Source organism: Zootermopsis nevadensis, unplaced genomic scaffold (genome assembly GCF_977971745.1).
Source record: "Zootermopsis nevadensis isolate Lab colony 2312 unplaced genomic scaffold, Znev_1.0 Znev_ptg000061l, whole genome shotgun sequence".
Taxonomy (NCBI): Eukaryota; Metazoa; Arthropoda; class Insecta; order Blattodea; family Termopsidae; genus Zootermopsis; species Zootermopsis nevadensis.
Genome location: NW_028259192.1, coordinates 17,726,436 through 17,740,038, shown reverse-complemented (window position 1 = coordinate 17,740,038; position 13,603 = coordinate 17,726,436). Strand labels below are relative to the sequence as shown.

Below are 13,603 nucleotides of genomic sequence, written 5' to 3'. Positions count from 1 at the left end.
ATAATTGTAAAATCTGATAAGCTGTGTATTATGACCACGTACAAATCACGTAACCTGTTCTCCGCACTGATGCTGATTTCTTAGTCTACTGACGCAAGGGTGGCAAGTTTGTAGGAGAACTCTATGCTGACCACGTGTTCACTAAACCATCTTCATGTAATCTGCAGACGAGTGTTCACCCTGATAATGGAGGCAGTAAAAATCTCTGAAACGTCGGTTAAATTATACCAGACTATACGGCTCAACACCCCAAAACACATTCATTTTAATATTCGTCGACGTACAGACCACCAATACGTAATTTCGTCAAAATCCGTAGTGTAGTTGAGACCAACCCTCAATTGTGTGTTCACTTCATGCAATTTATGTATAAAAAAAGACCGTAATTGACGCCATATTGCAATAATTTTGTGATGGTTAAATGATAATCTGGCACAAATGCGAAAGGATTCCACAATCCTTATCACTATCGTAAATGTAGAAGGAACTGATAGGATTCGCTGTCACAAGTGATGTCCTGGCAAAGCAGCGACAATCGTCACGTGACAAGGGCAACAACGAGTTAAACTGTTTTATGTACATAGTCTAGAATGTTATGTCACAAAAATGCTATCAAGATAACAAATATCGATGTTGGTCTTCCGGGTAGCAACGGTGGTATGGGCTTGCAGGTAGATACTAATAATTTAGAGCGACATACTGCCTCCATCTTCAGGGTTAAAGCCCTGTATAAAAGTTTTTAACCAAAGCTTACGGGGATATTATCGGAATAAACATAAACATGTTGAAATGAACACCACATTTTAATGCAAAATACAAAAATAGGATACCAATTGCGACCTAGCATTTCACGTGGGTGTTCATGTTTTTCATTTACTTCGGTATTCGCCTCTTCATAAGATAAGCGTATTTTTAGAATCAAGGACGTTATCTGATATTCGGTTTGTCTAACAGTAGAATCTTATGTTGTGTTACAGCACCCAAATTTGACTTACGTCCTGAAAACATTGATATTTTTTAAAATAAATATAATAAAAGTATATAGATAATTTAGACTGTGGATATATATACACATACATGCTCGCACTCACCCACCTCCCCCCCCCACACATACATACATAACATATAGTACGCAATATGGCGTCTGAGTGTATATAATACACAAAAGTGGCAGTTCAACAGTTCAATGATTAAAAATGTCAGAGTGGAACCACGGTTCCGGAGAATTTGACGTAAATACGTCTATACGGAAAGGAAGTTTATATATTGGCTTTATTCTAAATATTTCCTTTATACCCACTAGTAGGACATTGCTTAATCAACTTGAATTAGTTACGCTTAAGATGGGTCTGTGGTAGGTGAAATATGTTATAGAATTTGTACATTTTAGAGTATCAATATATCGTGAAAACACCATATATATATATATATATCTATATATATATATATATATATATATATATATATATATATACATACACAAGATTTTGATCTAGTAGTGCTACAAAGAGGATTTGACATCAACATTAAGCCAAACGTTTTCTCCATAAATGTGAGAAAGCTTTGATTTTCCTCCTTCTTTAAAACAACGTTAAAATCTCCTGTCAATATTATCGGCATTGTATTAGGATTTTCTGTGTCTCAAATGACTCAAAATAAGTGTCTTACAAATCATCAATAGGTTTGTAGTTACAAATATACAGGGTAACAATTAAAACTTTTTCACCATTGACCATACACTCTGGAGTTCATTATTTAATACTTCTATTATTTTACGTTTTCTGTACTGTCTCATGTATTCTGCGTTATGGAGTCTTTTAGCTTCAATGTAATCCATCTTGTACATAGTATGGCACAACAATAGATTTCTTAATAATTCTTATATAAGATAAGTACCTGTGATATTTTAAAACGTTTTTAACAGCACAAAATTATTTAGTCTACGAGGCACTTCTTCTACAAGCGATTCAAAGCAGAGCTCTTTCAGCAATAACGAAAGCGGATTGTTGACGGCAGTAATGTAACATAACAATGCCGAATAAACAGATGACATTTCCTAGGCAACATAACAATGTATACAAGCTGACCATTGTTGTCAGTCCATATTTACAAATTGTTGATATTTCCTACACATTTTCCTTACCCTTTTTAGCGGAATGACACTGATCCTTCCATATAGACGTATTTACGTCAAAAAAAATACATACTTATTATTCCTATGTGGCCGACAGAACCAAAATACATATTTATGAGAATACATTCTCATGTTAAGTTCAATCAAAATCAGTACCGAATTTAGTCGATTAAAAATGGGACAGGTCTGGTACGACTGACACATCGGATAGGCACAAACAAGATGGCATCATGCGCACAAACGAAGTGACAGATCCACATGTGTATGACTGGTCTTTGAATCAAACGAGGGATAACAATAAAGTGATATATGGTGTATTTATGGAACTGTTTTCTTCCTCGTCTCAACGTGACAAATATCAAACAAAAATAACCCCAGATTGCAGCCTAAATCTCGTAAACACTTCCAACTAAGCAGGTGATAAGGAAATTCCTAACGCAAGGAATGTGTTTGCGTCGCCTGCTAGCAACGTTGTATTGTCGACGTTCTGCTTTGTTTAACGTGCATAACCCGGCCCGGTTAGCGCACACAATCTTATGTTAACTGTCACCGAACGTCGCATACGAGTAGTCAGCACTCGTTCGTATTCTGGAGGTCACGGTTTTAAATCTCGGCCTAGAGATCGACTAATCTGATCGAGATTTTCGACGTTTTAATCAGTGCATCCAGTCAAATGTCGGAATGGAAACTTAAATTAGGACACCACTGTTTCATTCCGTATATACTTTGCAATTCATTATTCACTAAACAGTCACAGATTTAACAGAAGGGTAATAATAATGCACGGACGAAGTTGCACTTTTATTAAAAGATACCCAGAAATTAGTCTTAGGTAACCAAAATAAATTTTCTTATAATAAGTCAGAGGTTTTAATATCAAGAGTACTTACGAGAAAATGGTGAGCCAGAACTAATTAAGGTCATTACAGTCTCCAGTTAAAGTCAACATAGAACTATTTCTTCTATTATTTGGTCCTGTCTACAATGCAAAACGAAAAAAAAATTCACAGATAAGATAAACAGCACATAGACTCTGTTCAGAGGGGCGGGGTATAGCATCCAACCAACAATGAAGTTAAACCCCGAAGGGAGAAGAATAAGCCTGATATCAAAGACGATGCTCCACCTGAACCATCTTCGAATCTAATTTCGAAAATTCTTTCATCACTGAAAAACTGTTCTTCGGCTAGATGACTCATTTTATTAACTCAGTAAAACCATCAAAGAGAAAATAGATAGTGCTTTTAAAGAATTCAGACCCTCTGGAATCGGAACGCAAACACGAGTTATAATTCTCTCCCTTCCAAGACATCATACGCGGACTGCAGCTATTGGACGTGCTGTTTAACAGAACCCTTTGTTCATAATGTGTTGAAGTGATGGAAAATTTACCGCGTGTTAATCCTAAATATTTATAGCCTATAACAGGCAAATAAGTGGGTTCACAATAATATGCGAGAGACCAAAAAGGAAGAATTTCGTTTGCTTTACATTTACATTGTTAAAAACCTGATGTTTAAATTAATTCACAAATGTGACTTCTTGTTTACATTTTTAACTTCATAACGACGTTTTAATATAATAATAAAATCATACTCAATAAAAAGTAATAATTTTTAATTTTGTGTAACTTCGCCTTTCAGATATAAGCCGCTTTGAATATTGCATATTTATTTATCGTTGTCAAACTCTAAGATAAAGAAACATTTCGCATGGTCGCCATGTTGTTTATACATTACAGAAAAAAACTAATAAACTGTGCATATTTTTTCGAAGATCTATTACCATACACAATTTTAGGACCCTTAATGTCGATCCCACATTACAGATTCGCATGGACATCATATAAACTTTTATAACATGTTTTTAAGCTTCACATTTGCAATAGATGGTCAACAATACGGCCAAACATTCTAGAGAGTCCATTGAAGGCGACCTTCTATGTTAGGTATAGCGAGGATGCTCAGATACGTACAAAGGCTTACAACTACAAGCAATACTAAGCCAATCCAATCACAGACTGCTGCCAACAAAACATGGCGTCCTATAAATACTCCGATCAGTCAGACAGCGGAACGCTCAAGAGCGACAGCTTACACCACGTTTGCACAGATAATATCGCAACACTCGTTCCTGAAATGAACTTTCTTCCTTCGGCGAAACATATGCTACACATTTTTGGAACAGTCTCCAGGAAATATTTGGGTCTGGGACAGTGATAGGCAACATGCAGCCAGTGAACAGACTGTGGCCCGTCACATAATTTGGGAATGAGCCATAGAAAGGAGCTATCTAAGCTTAAGTGCAAACAATTTCAAAAAGAAATATTTTAATGAAATAAATAATTTTATTGATATATAATTATAAAGTTAAAATAGCGTTATTTTGCAAAGGTACACGTTCCTTTTTGACGAGATATTAAATAAAAATATATAAAAATTACTGAATAACTAAAGTGTTATAAAATTATCAGCGACTTAAAATCAAAACCGTTTGAAAAGTAACAAACAACGTCTTCACAATAAACTAAGTTGGAGAAAAAACAGTTATTGCTATTTTAAAGTAAACACCATCTGTGCTCAAAGTTAAACAGTTTAGCTTCCTGTCCAAGCCATTAATATTTTCTCTTCGGTCTTCCCCAAAGATATGAATGCCCATTAAGGTACGCCGTAATGAACAGATCGCCGATCCCTGATTTAGGAGTAAGAAAGAAACAGGATGGACAAAATTAGGAGACGAGGCGCCTTGCGTAGGCACAGTCGAAGTCCGTTCACAGACAAGACAGACTTCACTTGGCATTATTCACTAAATATTACTATGGTGAACACATAAAGTAAAATTTTAATGAGAGGGACAGATGAGAAATGTGTACAAATTTTAGTTGGAAAACCTAGATACCGAGATGCCCCATTGGAGTATAATATTAAAAACGATATTAAAGAAGTAAGGTGTGGGGGTTTGATTTGAATGGTTCAACATGGAGTCACATGACAGGTTATTGTAAAAAAAGTCGTGTTCCGACTTCAAGAGAAGATGGGAAAGTTCTTAGCCCTATGAGTTACTATCAGTTTAATATAATTCTAATTGATCACGTGAAGTTTTCCTGCGAAAATTCTACTGAATATAGACCCTAGTGGAAATTGTGGCAATCATATGAACTGCACATTTATACTCTAAGTAGTTCGAAATCTGTTTACTCTTCAAAATCCAGTAGCAATTAAATGTACCGCCTCCTTTAACAATCAGTAACTCTGTTTTGTTCTAATGGGTTTCTTATGATACTGCACAACAGAGATCATTTTCTTAACAAGGATTAAAAGGTGGTCTTTGTAATAGATAACAATTGCCCTTTCTTTGAAGCACGAAATTAATTCTTAAATATTATTTAGATGAATTTCGGCTTAAAAAAGTTGAGAAATGAATTAAATAAAATCGAGTAATCAATGCTTTTATACAGATAGTTACCATTAATCCTTACACACAACAAAGAACAAACTATCGGGGCAAATTAAGCTTACGAATTTGTAATTTTATCACAAGATTAATGTTCAGATAGCTTGTGTATTGCAATTCATCATTTAGAACATTGTTGGCTCTAAACGAATTTTCTGTACTGCTTCGGAATACCAGACACTGATGACCTTGTACATGATAAACAGCGACTGACTACACGATATTGTGTAACACTGAATGGCTGTAAGGTTCCGATACATTAACACGTTTCATCCTTTAGTTAAAATATCGCCATTATGGCGTACATTCAAGACGACCTAACTGACAAACTTCTATATCATAGACACATAATTCTTGTTAGTGCAAAATGACTTTATAACATTACATTATTGTTGGACTTAAACTTCATACATAATAATTAATCTAATTTCGGTTCCCCCCAATATTAATAACTAATACATATGTATTCAGAAGTTTTCAGCTGTTATTTTTCGGTAAACATATATTTACGAGCTTCAAATTTCTAATTTAACCAAGTACCTTCAGGACGATCACCCCCCCCTCCCCCCCATAAATATTAAAGGGCGTACAAAATTTTGGTCGGAAAAACTGAAGAAAAGAGAAAACTTAAAAAACGTAGACAGACGGGCAGATAATATAAAAACGGAGAAAAAATAAATATAGTGGGTTTGGATCTGAAACGTTTTGGCTAATGACAGAAACCAATGTCGTCCTTTTTACCGCAATCAACTTCGGGCTTCATAAAAAAAGAATGGGAATACCATGGCCAGCTGAGTAACTATCAGCTTTTAAGACGTGAAATTTGGTCGACTGTGTTAATTTTCGGTAAGAACAGTAACTCACCGCACTGCTGTTTAACGCGGCATAAAATTCTAACAAAGCTGTGCAAAAACAGGGCACACATGAGTCATGACTTTCGTTCCTTAACCATTGACACTGAATATTCTGACTTAGAACATGGCAAAATACCGACCAGAACACAGCGTAACATGACCTACTTTTAGTCTAATAACAGTGCATATGATTCCAATATGTAATTTCGTTTGAGTGCCCACAAATTTTCCACTGTACCTCAACATCAATAAATTACTAACCACCTCGTGCAAGATAAAGCAGCCATGGTCGTTTTAAAATAGCCCTACGCACAGATACGACATATTTATCTACTCGATCTGCCTTTAGCTCCTTTATCATAACTGTGTCCATTGTTCTGCTAAGTTGATAAGAAACTTACACGAGAAAACAACAGCGGGCTGCAAAGAAATGAAACACGGTCTTCCTTTCAAATAAAACTACATTTCTATATGCAAAACAACAGATTCACTACACTTCCACACACCGATAACTCTGATGCAATTAACGAGCACTTTTCTTCACATTTTGCACGAGAGGTAACTCCACACACTTCGCACTCACTGTCTCTCCAACAAACACCAAATGAACTGATACGCAGACCTGTTGCTGCAATACGTCACGTCCCAGATAGCACGACAAACAAACAAACAGAAAACGAAAGAAATTGCCACGGTATTGTACTACAAAAAAAAACTCGCCAGACAATTGAAGTTTTGCGCTGTTTTACAAAATCCAGGTTCAACTGTCACTGAAGACTTGCTTGTACACCCAATCCGAATAGCGGGGCGCTGCTAAGTAGTACAGCTAACAGCTGACGTACCGCACATTAGAATACCTGTGAGCGGAGGGGGGGGGGGGGAAGGGAGGGCAGATAACGTGGTACAGGATGTTCCATGCATAGACGCTCGGGGTAATACCTCGAGACAGAATTGTCAGCACGGAACGGAGAAGGTTATCGAAGTGGTAACTGTCCAATGTTTCAGCGGAAGCACGATTTTGGGTTGATTATTAGGTGGAGATTTGAGGTTATCACAGCGATCAAAACATGGATTTTGGTGTCGTAGGTTGTAATGCCATGTGGACTTGTACGTAGATACGAACGTTTTGAAGGAACATTCTGTATCCATCTCCAGACAAACCCAGAACACCAACATCAATAATGGGTTATTATCAAAGATGCTTTAATTGCAGGTAAAACATTCCTGAACGATATGAAAATATGGGATGATCATGAATAGTGTGACAGGGATTTTGAAACAGAATGCCATGGTCTATTTTAAGACCGTATTTTATTATCTGAAGATACTGAAGAAAACCATGAAAATTCTAAATATCGACGATAACGGAACCAAGATTCAAACAGAGTGCCTCCAAATTACAAGTCTACGGCTTCGCCGAAACAACATTTGTAGGTACCAGCTTCGAATCCCAGCCGGTGAGGTGTTTATGGTTTTACTCAGTCACACCGGACGAACACTGGGGGCCGCACCTTCATATCGACTACAATAATTTAACCAGTTCCGTGACCACTTTCACATCTCACTGACTACACAACCGAAGAATCTATGAAGCAAGCTCAGTCGAAAGGGGAAAGAATTTATTTGAAAGTTTATTTCCGAGACCAGGATAATCCAATACAGACTGAATTATGGCTACAGAATGCTCCACCAAGAACGCGCCAAGCCGATACCACAAACTATAATTTTGGATCAAGAAGCACCAAAAGCACAAGAGGACTGCTCTGGATATATTTTGGAAAGTTTATTCTTCACACGAATAAAAGAAAGGGTGGAAATAGTAATTCGCTGATTACAACGACAAAGCCATATTTCTGCGCAAAAGGATGACAAGACTAGCACAAATGGAGATTGATCACCATGCTGGGGCCCAACTGAGATATTACTGAGAGCTTATTTTAGCATGAAACCGGCACTGTGGCTTCCACAACGTACCATCTGGACACAATTAGAAGATACCCGGCTACTCAAACAAAAGTCTAAGATTTGCCCATGTCTTAGGTCAGACGATTTGAAACTGAGATTATATCTGACAAATAAAACGCAGTCTGAATGTAAATAAATGGAACTTACCCTTCACAATCGATCAAAGAGTATATCACAATTATCAACTTATTGATAACCTTACGATATAAAATGAAACAACTGAAGGAAATCGGGTGTCGTGAGTTCTTCCTAGAACTTCATTCATTGTCAAGCATGGTCCAACAATTGGCACACGTCTAGCTAAACACCAAGGCCAGTTCAGACTCATAGAGCACGTTTCTGACACAAGAGGTTCCCAAAATAGCAACATCCAGGCTACAGAGTGTTCCTGCAACAAGGTTTCCCCGTTTGAAAACTACAGGACATGCGTATGTGAACACAGGCTAAGGCTCAGACACGAGACCTGAGATTCTCTCAGCGGCGAAAATGTCATTGTCGGTCTTACAAATAGATAACGACGTTTTGAAAAAAGCCTGAATATGCAGGCAGTGTGTTCTGTAAACGCGATGGCAGTTTGTAAGTTAATGCAAAACGAGTTGCCAATTTTGGGTTCATTGTATCAGACAAAGGATGAAGAAAATTCTAGGCCTAGACGCTTAATAAAACTGATTCCTAGTTCCATTAGGCACACGTTTCATAATATATTCTAATTCTTTATATCAGCCTCTAATTTATATATTTCTATTGCAATAAAACCACATCACATGTTCTGTTCGCATTTTTAAAAACTGATACGTTCCATTCAAAAGATAAACAAATTAGACATTCAGTTTCATTTATACACTTTTGTATTTGTTTGATTTCCTGTATCTTTCTGTTGCTCAGAAATAAGGTCAATGTTCATTTGAGAGAGAGAGAAAAAGATCTCATTTCGTGGACATTTATAAAAGTGACAATTCTAGTATCACAATAGAAAAAGTGGAACAATCATACTTCTGGCAACTGTTACTCAGAAATGTCCTGTTTTCATTGTTGATTGTTAACCGTAGCATTGGTGTGCATGAAAACACATAATATGAAAACGTGTACGAGGGATGGAGACAAAACTCTACATATTACCGCCAACATTTTCGTACGTGTAACCTTTATACTAAAAAATAATTTCGAAGTTTCTAAAGCGGAGTTCTCAGTGACTATCTTATATTTTTGTAGGGTTTGTCTCACACTCAGAGACTGTCACCAATGTTTAGCATCACAGCCTTTAAGACAAATGCAGGACGGCGACCGGGAATGACGCGATGTGATCATATGTTGGCTTACACTGGATAAGCAGGGAGATGCAGATATTTGCTTTACCGACGGAGCAATAATATGCCGTCTTGCAAAACAACTGGCTGTCGGTGTGAATCGTGGCTTAACTCCAAGAGAGACTAAACGTGCAAAAATGGTTTAAGTGACGGCACAAGGCCGCCCTTTTTGCAGTTGATGTTGGTTCATGGCCCCCGTATCTGGGGAGGAGGGAAAGATGGAGAAGTGGAAAGGGATTATGCTGTAACAGATCGAAGGCAGGAATCGCACGAGGTTACGACACAATTCCTGTGCACAACGCAATTAGGCAAACGTCTTTCACAGAGTAACGCAGCAACCAAAAACGTCACGTGGATGAGCGGTTTATTTATTGTCTGGTCGAGGACCAACGATTTAACCAGTTCCATGTAGCACAGTCTATCTTAAGAACAGACAGTCGCTCAGATGATCAACAAATACCCAGCCATTTATGGCGTCAGAAGGTTAATTAACATTTTCATAACAGCTTGACACTGGACCTTATCCTGAATCAGAAGAATCAAGTACATATGTCCCCACCGTATTTCTTTAAGATGCATTTTAATATTATTCTCCCATCTGCGCGTAGTTTCTCTCTCATCTGGGGACGGAACAAATGGACCGCCAAAGGCCCAGTTCCGCAGAAACACAGCCTCACTCCAATTTAAATAATAATAATAATAAATTATAGGAACATCATACACTATTTGAAAGACGCTAATGTAAAATATGCCTCACAATAAATCTATATAATACATAACGCGTATTAAAAACAAAATGTATTTCAGAAATAGCTGCTGCACTATGTACCTTAGGGTCAAGGTTTTTCTCAGGTACACAGCAGTAAATACCCTGTAAAATGCTACACAGGTCACTTGTAAACACAGCAACAGAACTTCTGGTTCCACGCAGTGGGCTGAATGCGGTGTAAGTTCAAGAAGCACTCTGATCCATGGAATTAGCATTAATAATATTCGGCTAAAAGACTTATTTTAATTAAAAACAAGTGTTATCGTTGAAAAAATTGGTATTAGGTTCACAACCGCATTTCGACTGGTGAATGTAGGCCATTCATGACCTCGCCCGCCCAGTTCTACGGTTTGTTCCCATATTCTCAGACTAACGAGCTTTCGTAATTAGGCATAAACAGGAGGAAACTGGTAATCTTCAACGCCAGAAGCCATGTTTGCCGTTCAAAACAACAACGTGTTTGGTGACAGGTCACTGGCGATATTAGGGGACACTAGAAATTGTATGAGACTAGATTTTATGATCAATAAATAGTGCAGCAGCCACAAAATATTCCGTTTAAAACGCAACTCTGACGATCTGACGACAAGCCTAATATTATTTATAAGCTTTAGTGTCATTAATGTAAAAAAGACAAACGATTTTTTTTAGTTTTTATTTGTTAGGAAGAACTTAAGAAGAAATTTGTAACAGATGCCCACCACAAAACACTAAGAGACACAAATACTTCATGCGTACTGAAATCCTGTTACCAGTTGATGTATCGTTGTTTTATTTTGTACTTCCTTGTCAGAATACGAATTGCTGAATGCTTCATAAATAGCAGCAAACGATTTCAATGCGATGTTCAAGAACGAGTACACATTCTGCTCGTAAATACAATGTTTGTATTTTGCACAACTTTTACGTCAGCAGCGGCCTAGCAACGGGGGTAATTTTCACTCGAGTGTCACGGGAGGAGGGGGACCTACCTCTGTTTTCAACAGCCTTGAAAATGAGGACAGAGATGGTCCTCGAAACGTCGGCGATTGATCAGCAACTAACACGGCTGATAGCCCGAGAAGACTTTATTAATGATAGACGCCGTGAAAGCTTCACATCATATAAAAGCAACTTTTAAAGTTATTCTGGAAATTATATTACAGCCTTGCAGGTCGTTTTCATTCCAATACCTATCTGTTCATCGACAATGACACCGAAATGAACAAATATTAAGGACGTGGCTGGTCATTATCGTACATTGTACTCCACAATCTTCTACACACTGAGCCGTATAACCATTAGACTATAATTACGAAACGGCATTAGTTTGTTATGTCTGAGACTTCGCGATATAAGTACTAACGAAGATTAATTATTGATTATTACTGTGAAGTTGTTGATAGTTACGCAAACTCTACAGAAAAGAGACACAACCCAGTTTCAGCATTCAGAATGAAGTTAGGAAGGAAAACTACTGTGTTGTAAAATTCAGCGCTAAGAACATTTTTTCAATCGAACACAGTTAAGAAAAATAAATTAGAAAATTAGGTCCATACATAGAGCGTGCTATTGTTTGACTCCTTACTTATTTAACGAAGCTGTTCCAGGAAAAACGACAATATAGTGACGAATGGGATCAGGGGATTCCCTGATGATGGAGCAGAGATGGTCTTCGAAACGTTGGGTTTTCCTGTACAATTGACAAGGCTTTTTTTTCAAGAAGATTTTATCGTATTTTAATTTTCCTCATGCAGTTTGGAAAGAATTTGATTTTAGAAATAAACCAGACTTAATAAAACTTTGTGGTTACTTCAGTAGAAAATATGACCCAGGAAGAAAACGTCAGTGATTGATGTTTATTGTCTACTGTATGAACGCAAATGTACGCTTGAAGGGAGCATTCCTGCTGTAATCTGGGACATAAAAGGATCCAGTAGCATCTGGATTCTCCCAGACGTGAAAATCAAATGGACTGAATTGTGACAGGATTTATAGGGTCAGCCAGAAATGGTTCAGCTGTTTGAAAATACGGCTGCATCTGTTCGGATTGGAAGCAAAATTCCTCTGCAGATTGGGCGCTGGAATATTGCCCACTACTTGAACGCGGTGACTAACCAAAGACACAGGCTGTGCCATAATACTCGAACTCCATGGAGCAATATCCTCCTTGAGAAGCTATGCGTGCGCTCAGCTAGCCAAGGCATACTCTGCCCTGTACGGAACCTGAGGGTAAATTACAGTGTCAACATAGCCCGTCACTGGTCCCTATCCTTATTCACATTAATCTAATCCACACCCTCCAAACTTATTTACCAAAGATCAGTTTAAATATTATCTCCCATCCACACCTAGATTTTCCAACCCCAAATTTTGAATGCATTTCTCACTTCCCCCATGCCAGCTGAATGCCCCGGTCATCTTTTCCTCCTTAATTTGGTCGTCGTAATATTTGGTAAAGCGTGCAAACTCTGGAGCTCCTCATAATAATCCAATAATGCGAACTGAGATTAATGATAGAGGCAGAAACGTCGGTCAATTTCTACCAGACTACACAGTGTCACCTTCATTCTGGTCGCCGTGAGAACACTGTATCTCACCTATTCATTCTATAGCGTATCTTTCTGCCCTATAAACCCTATCCAATTGAAGTAGCGTCGTTAAACATTTTTGATGACTGTGGTGACGTTTTTCTGTGTTTTGGGGCCACAAAGACTGGTACGAGGACGTCAATGTTTCGGAGAAACATACTGTCTCCATTTTCAGGGCGCCAAAACGCAGATCATCATCATCATCATCATCATCATCATCCTCTTCGCCTTCAAAGATCTTTAAAGACGAAATTTAGTACTGCGACTGGAGCCACTGGAGGTAGAAAAGAAGACTTTGTCACGGTGGCAAGCGAGACGATGTCTTCTGGGTTGTTGCGTCGTGTCATCTGGTAGAAGTTTACCGACGTTTCAGAGATACTTGTTGCTTCTATCATCATTGTGATCTCACTATACGCCTCAAGAACCCAGAAGACAGCAAGATTTTTAAGTATGTACATGTTACTTGGATTAGTTTTGCTATATAAAGCATCACGGAAAGGTGTTCAGTGCTTCGTCTGTTGAAGTGATGATTTATTGCGCACGTGTTTAAT

General features: G+C 37.9%; 2 protein-coding genes across 10 annotated transcripts in view; one reads left to right on the top strand and one right to left on the bottom strand.

The window, feature by feature from the left end:
- The window catches only part of LOC110830995 (uncharacterized), a 217,716-nt gene that overhangs the window by 111,971 nt on the left and 92,142 nt on the right, over window positions 1-13,603 (bottom strand). The window contains exons 1-2 of one of the 8 annotated variants that reach the window (XM_087340954.1): window positions 1,897-1,994; window positions 43-180 (exon numbers count right to left, since the gene is read on the bottom strand). The exons of 4 other annotated variants lie outside the window; for them this stretch is intronic. The gene's annotated coding sequence lies outside the window, so the exon portion shown is untranslated. Of the gene's footprint in view, window positions 1-42; window positions 181-1,896; window positions 1,995-6,842; window positions 7,263-13,603 lie in introns of those variants that run through there. 3 more of the 8 variants (XM_087340952.1, XM_087340955.1, XM_087340953.1) reach the window with 3 other exon arrangements.
- The window catches only part of LOC110831800 (uncharacterized), a 124,823-nt gene that overhangs the window by 20,814 nt on the left and 90,406 nt on the right, over window positions 1-13,603 (top strand). The window lies entirely within an intron of this gene.